Source organism: Cetorhinus maximus, chromosome 29 (assembly GCF_964194155.1).
Source record: "Cetorhinus maximus chromosome 29, sCetMax3.hap1.1, whole genome shotgun sequence".
NCBI lineage: Eukaryota > Metazoa > Chordata > Chondrichthyes > Lamniformes > Cetorhinidae > Cetorhinus > Cetorhinus maximus.
Window position 1 is genome coordinate 25323188 of NC_135907.1, and position 8712 is coordinate 25331899.

Consider the following 8712-nt stretch of genomic DNA (forward strand, 5'->3'; position numbering starts at 1 on the left):
TGACCACCGCACAGTCCTTGTGGAGACAAAGTCCCAACTTCACATTGAGGATACCCTCCATCGTGTTGTGTGACACTACCACCGTGCTAAATGAGATAGATTTCAAACAGATCTAGCAAGTCAAGACCGGGCATCAGGGTAGTGTCCTCGGCCCAACCATCTTCAGCTGCTTCATCAATGACCTTCCTTCCATCATAAGGTCAGAAGTGGGGATGTTCGCTGATGATTGCACAATGTTCAGCACCATTCGCAACTCCTCAGATACTGAAGCAGCCCATGTCCAAATGCAAGACTTGGACAATATCCAGGTTTGGGCTGACAAGTGGCAAGTAACATTTGTGCCACACAAATGCCAGTCGATAACCATCTCCAATGAGAGAGAAACTAACCATCGCCCCTGGATATTCAATGGCATTACCATCATTGAATCCCCCAATATCAACATCCTGGGAGTTACCATTGACGAGAAACTGAACTGGACTAGCCATATAAATACTGTGGCTACAAGAACAGGTCAGAGGCTAGGAATCCTGCATTGAATAACTCACCCCCTGACTCCCCAAAGCCTGTCCACCAACTATAGGGCACAAGTCAGTAGTGTGATGGAATACTTCCCACTCGCCTGGATGAGTGCAGTTCCTACAACACTCAAGAAGCTTGACACTGTCCAGGACAAAGCAGCCCTCTTGATTGGAACCCCATCCACAAACATTCACTCCCTCCACCACCGACACACAGTGGCAGCAGTGTGTACCACCTACAAGATGCACTGCAGGAATTCATTAAGGCTCCTTCGACAGCACCTTCCAAACCCACAACCACTACCATCTAGAAGGACAAGGGCAGCAGATAGATGGGAACACCACCACCTGGAGTTTCCCCTCCAAGTCACTCACCATCCTGACTTGGAAATATATCACCGTTCCTTCACTGTCACTGGGTCAAACTCCTAGAACTCCCTTCCTAACAGCACTGTGGGTGTACCTACACCACATGGACTGCAGCGGTTCAAGAAGGCAGCTCACCACCACCTTCTCAAGGGCAATTAGGGGTGGGCAATAAATGCTGGCCCAGCCAGTGACATCCACATCCCGTAAATGAATAAAAAGGCTGGTGCATTTGGACACAAATCTATAGAGAAAATGAAAAGAACTTGAATATTTCCCTTGTGCATCGGTGACCAGAAACTGGAACAAAGCTCCAGGGGCTGTCTCTACTCTTTTGTGCTTTTTAAGATTTTAAGCATTATTTCTTAAGATTTGAGCACTTCTTTTGGTGATTTGCTTAGAATTCTAATGTCGTTCCATAATAATTGGACATTTTATGCATCAAGTCTACGAAATGCCCAGATTTCTTTAACCCCACATCCTTAGTCACTTCAACACCATTATTGATTTTAAAAAATCGGTGCAGATGACAAAGACCTTTAGGCTCACTTGATCTCATGCTACTAACTCTCATTTGCATCATTTACTTGCTTCTTAATTTCCAGCATTTTCTATTTTTACTTCAGATTTCCAGAGCCTGCAGTATTTTGCTCTTTACTCTCTTTGTAAGATCTTGGTTGCCTCCTTTGAATCCAAAGTCCTGTTAAGCTGGGTGTCCTCCACAAATGTAATCACTTCTCATTGAGATCATTCGAGGAGACTTATTGATGCCAGGAACCCCAGGGACCCAAGCATGAACACTGGGGCATTCCACTCAATACCTCTCCCAATGTGGCCTAGTTCCCATCCTCTGTCTTCCTTCCTGTAACCATGCCCTCTCATACTCACTGACTTGAGTTAATACTTTTATTGAAACCTTTTGAAAATCATGGTAAGCTGAGAGATATCTTTTCTTGTAAATTTGCAGTCTCCTCCTCAAAATAAAAGTTTGATGTTGATCAGAGATTATCTAGCCTATCAGAACCTGTGTGAGATATCATAGCTGTTGCTTCCTGTTACGGACAGGAGTGGGGTTAATTTGAACAGCCCTATTTTCTCCTCTAACCACCCATCCGTAAACTGAAAGGTGTTTTTGATTTCTGATTTTCCTCCCCCCTTTATAAGTGGTGGTGTATTTTCCCCAAAGCCTCACTTTGGAGTGATCCAATCCTCTATTAATAACCCTACAGCAAACTCGAGATAAGGTAAAATAAGAGGTTGGTTTATTTTACACACACACACACAATGCAACATCTGCCCCTTTTTGTGCTCATACAATAAAAGAGGGATAAGGGGAAGAAAAGGGTAAAGGGCAAGGCCATGATAAAAATACAAGTTATGGTTTCACTTGAGTGCAGGGTCCAGAATCAAATGATCCAATGGTGCATTCCTTCAGGGGTTAGCAGGCTGAAACTGTTGCAGGGTGATCCATCTTTTCAGGAGTGAGGGTTTCCACGATGGAAGAAGGCATATAGAGATGAATGAGTCTTATAGGCACCAATACAAGAGTTCCAATGTTCCAGTAGTACACAGGTTAGATGAGGGCCAGGCAATTTTAAACCTGGACACAGCTCATTCTGCTGCTCCCTGTTAGATGGTAAAATGGTAGACTGCCTGGATTCAGTTCCACATGGCAATATTACAGGTTCTAGCAGCTTGGGGAGGTCCCGTGACATACCCCCCACTTCTTCTCCTGTGTGTTAGACAAAGGATGTATTTTCCCAGATCTGGAATTTTGTGGTGTTTAATAGAGGAGTCAGGGTCCCTCTTGTCCTTGGCAGACTTGTCTCCATTGGCTGGAGCTCTGCCGTAGAAATGCAAGTGGGTTTGGTGCATTACTTTGGAATTTGATTGTTGGCAGTCACAGGGGGTATTAGCAACCTCTTTAAACAAGATTCCCGTTGAAGGTTAGAAATTCCTTCAGCCAACGGAGACGGTATGTCTGCCAAGGACAAGAGGGACCCTGACTCCTCTATTAAACACCCCAAAATTCCAGATCAGGGAAAATACATCCTTGTCCAACATGCAGGAGGAGAGATGGGAGGTATGTCTAGTCAGGGTAAAGCCTTAATCCATTTAAAAAACAATTATAGAGTAGCCAGGTTGATGTAGATTTATATTTTACTTCTTGCCTTCTAAATATGGGAGATTTCTTTGCTTGTTTGCCATCCTGTCAGAATGTTTCCTAATTTCCTCAAAATCACCACTGTTTACATATCTCCCCAGTTCTGATTATAGTTTATTAATTGCAGTAGATTTATTGGCTTGGAGCCCACTGACCCAAACTATAACCCCTCGTTTCTATAATCAAAGTTCATGATACACTCCGTTTTTGATGGTGCACTGATAGTCCTCCCTGATTTTAAAACAACTCCCAAGATTCAGTGTTTTTCATGTTAACTACATCCTGCTGGTCGGGGATTGGCCTTCACCGGAGGAAGCTCCAATCTCCTCACCTGCCACTTCTTCCTCCTTCTGCTGTGCTGAGTTGTGAAGCGCTCAGCAAACTAGCAGCATTAGAGAGACCCGGACCAGTGGCCACTGCAGGATACTGGCAGATTGATCCAGGTGTCGGAGTCTCATTTTCAAAACACCAACAAATCCTCTCAACAACGGCCTGTGCTGCATGGTTAACATCTGCAATGTCATTGGCTTCAGAACCCAGACCCCTGACCAGCAGCATGAGCCACCTCCCTAACAGATAGCCCCTGTCTGCAAACATCCAACCATCCGATTGCACTGATGGCACCAAGAGCTGGGGAAGCTGGGGGTTCCTGAGAATGAATGCATCATGGTGACTTCCAGGCTGCTGTGCACACATCTGCAGGACCCACAGCTGGTGGTTGTATACAATTTGCACTTTGAAGGAGTGAAATCCTTTTTGGTTGACTAAAAGCCCCTGACTGGCCCACGGCTGCCTTGAAGGCCACACGTGTCCAATCAATTCCCTTGCACTTTGGGGAATCTAGTGACAGCCCCAAAGTCTCTGGCTTTCCCGGCCTGACTGTCCTCATCAATGCTGAATCTGAAGTCACTCTGCACTCTCCATGACAACACCAGATGTAATTCTGGGCTGCTCAGTGAAAATGCTGCACAGAATCTCCTGCTGATCCTTAAGTGATCCAGAGGCATAGAAATTCACAGCCACAGGCATCTGCTGGACACTCACACAATTGAAGCTTATATTCCCTGCAAGCATCTCACAAAAAAATGTGACAGTCTCCCAGGAGAGACACAGCTATCTGAGACATTGGTGCTCGGAAAGCTGGGGGAGGTTTGAGCGCTGCCTGTACACCCAGCCTTCAGGGTAGGCTCTGCTCCTTGGGTTTCCCTGGGCACTGTACTCTCTGGAGCCTTCTGCCCTTTCAGCTTCACTATGCCCTATAAGTGGCTGGCTATAGCAGGGCACTGCTGTCCCTTGCCAGCTGCCCTCCTCTCCTGTTCTCCTCCTCGCTTGACAGGCTTCCATTGGAGGGCACCAATTCCAAGGAAGCATCTCCCTTTGTGTCAGAAGGAAAGTTATAAAAGAAGAGTTCATCCACAGTCTCAACTGCAGCCTCCAACTCTTCATGCCGAGCTCCTCATTAGCACTTACATCCAGCCTGCACTGTCACAAATCCCTATCCCAGCCCCAAGTCCAGGTATCCTGTTGCAGGGGAAGCAAGAAATCAGAGTCTAGCGGCTGTTTAATTGCCTCAAAGAGAACTTAACTGGGATTTATCAGAAGGCAGACAGGCTTCCCCTGCTCCCCTCCTGTTTAATTACACAGGCATCGTGCTGTTTGGGACTGGATTCAACTTTACCCATGTCCGATTTTACACAGGGGCGGGTGGGACAGCTCCCAATCGGTGAGTGTAAAATTCTGCCCATACTCACAGATACACAGAAACACTCACAGATACACACAGACACACTCACAGATATACAGACACACACACAGATACACAGACACACTCACAGATACACACAGACACACTCACAGATACACAGACACACTCACAGATATACAGAAACACTCACAGATACACAGACACACTCACAGATACACAGACACACTCACAGATACACACAGACACACTCTCAGATACACAGACACACTCACAGATACACACAGACACACTCACAGATACACAGACGCACTCTCAGATACACAGTCGCACTCTCAGATACACAGACTCACTCACAGATACACACAGACACACTCTCAGATACACAGACACACTCTCAGATACACAGACACACTCACAGATACACAGACACACTCTCAGATACACAGACACACTCTCACATACACAGACACACTCACAGATACACACAGACACACTCTCAGATACACAGACACACTCACAGATACACAGACACACTCACAGATACACAGACACACTCACAGATACACACAGACACACTCTCAGATACACAGACACACTCACAGATACACACAGACACACTCACAGATACACAGACACACTCACAGATACACACAGACACACTCTCAGATACACAGACACACTCACAGATACACAGACACACTCTCAGATACACAGACACACTCACAGATACACAGACACACTCTCAGATACACAGACACACTCACAGATACACACAGACACACTCTCAGATACACACAGACACACTCACAGATACACAGACACACACAGATACACAGACACACTCACAGATACACACAGACACACTCTCAGATACACAGACACACTCTCAGATACACACAGACACACTCTCAGATACACAGACAGACTCACAGATACACACAGACACACTCTCAGATACACAGACACACTCACAGATACACAGACACACTCTCAGATACACAGACACACTCTCAGATACACACAGACACACTCACAGATATACACAGACACACTCTCAGATACACAGACACACTCACAGATACACAGACACACTCTCAGATACACAGACGCACTCACAGATACACACAGACACACTCTCAGATACACAGACACACACAGATACACACAGACACACTCTCAGATACACACAGACACACTCTCAGATACACACAGACACACTCACAGATACACAGACACACTCACAGATACACAGACACTCACAGATACACACAGACACACTCTCAGATACACAGACACACTCACAGATACACACAGACACACTCTCAGATACACAGACACACTCACAGATACACAGACACACTCTCTGATACACAGACACACTCTCAGATACACACAGACACACTCACAGATACACACAGACACACTCTCAGATACACAGACACACTCACAGATACACAGACACACTCACAGATACACACAGACACACTCACAGATACACAGACACACTCACAGATACACACAGACACACTCTCAGATACACAGACACACTCTCAGATACACACAGACACACTCTCAGATACACAGACTCACTCTCAGATACACAGACTCGCTCTCAGATACACAGACACACTCACAGATACACAGACACACTCACAGATACACACAGACACACTCTCAGATACACAGACACACTCTCAGATACACAGACACACTCACAGATACACACAGACACACTCTCAGATACACAGACACACTCACAGATACACACAGACACACTCTCAGATACACAGACACACTCACAGATACACACAGACACACTCTCAGATACACAGACACACTCACAGATACACAGACACACTCTCAGGTCCACAGACACACTCACAGATACACAGACACACTCTCAGATACACAGACACACTCACAGATACACACAGACACACTCTCAGATACACACAGACACACTCACAGATACACAGACACACACAGATACACAGACACACTCACAGATACACACAGACACACTCTCAGATACACAGACACACTCACAGATACACACAGACACACTCTCAGATACACAGACACACTCACAGATACACACAGACACACTCTCAGATACACAGACACACTCACAGATACACAGACACACTCTCAGATACACAGACACACTCTCAGATACACACAGACACACTCACAGATACACACAGACACACTCTCAGATACACAGACACACTCACAGATACACAGACACACTCACAGATACACACAGACACACTCTCAGATACACAGACACACTCACAGATACACACAGACACACTCTCAGATACACAGACACACACAGACACACTCTCAGATACACACAGACACACTCTCAGATACACACAGACACACTCACAGATACACAGACACACTCACAGATACACAGACACTCACAGATACACACAGACACACTCTCAGATACACAGACACACTCACAGATACACACAGACACACTCTCAGATACACAGACACACTCACAGATACACAGACACACTCTCAGATACACAGACACACTCTCAGATACACACAGACACACTCACAGATACACACAGACACACTCTCAGATACACAGACACACTCACAGATACACAGACACACTCACAGATACACACAGACACACTCACAGATACACAGACACACTCACAGATACACACAGACACACTCTCAGATACACAGACACACTTTCAGATACACACAGACACACTCTCAGATACACAGACTCACTCTCTGATACACATACTCACTCTCAGATACACAGACACACTCACAGATACACAGACACACTCACAGATACACACAGACACACTCTCAGATACACAGACACACTCTCAGATACACAGACACACTCACAGATACACACAGACACACTCTCAGATACACACAGACACTCACAGATACACAGACACACTCACAGATACACACAGACACACTCTCAGATACACAGACACACTCTCAGATACACACAGACACACTCACAGATACACACAGACACACTCTCAGATACACAGACACACTCACAGATACACAGACACACTCACAGATACACACAGACACACTCTCAGATACACAGACACACTCACAGATACACACAGACACACTCTCAGATACACAGACACACACAGATACACACAGACACACTCTCAGATACACACAGACACACTCTCAGATACACACAGACACACTCACAGATACACAGACACTCTCACAGATACACAGACACTCACAGATACACACAGACACACTCTCAGATACACAGACACACTCACAGATACACACAGACACACTCTCAGATACACAGACACACTCACAGATACACAGACACACTCACAGATACACAGACACACTCTCAGATACACACAGACACACTCACAGATACACACAGACACACTCTCAGATACACAGACACACTCACAGATACAGAGACACACTCACAGATACACACAGACACACTCACAGATACACAGACACACTCACAGATACACACAGACACACTCACAAATACACACAGACACACTCTCAGATACACAGACACACTCACAGATACACAGACACACTCTCAGATACACAGACACACTCACAGATACACAGACACACTCACAGATACAGAGACACACTCACAGATACACACAGACACACTCACAGATACACAGACACACTCACAGATACACAGACACACACAGATACACACAGACACACTCACAGATACACAGACACACTCTCAGATACACAGACACACTCACAGATACACAGACACACTCTCAGATACACAGACACACTCACAGATACACAGACACACTCACCGATACACACACACACTCTCAGATACACAGACACACTCTCAGATACACACTCACAGATACACAGACACACTCTCAGATACACAGACACACTCTCAGATACACACAGACACACTCACAGAT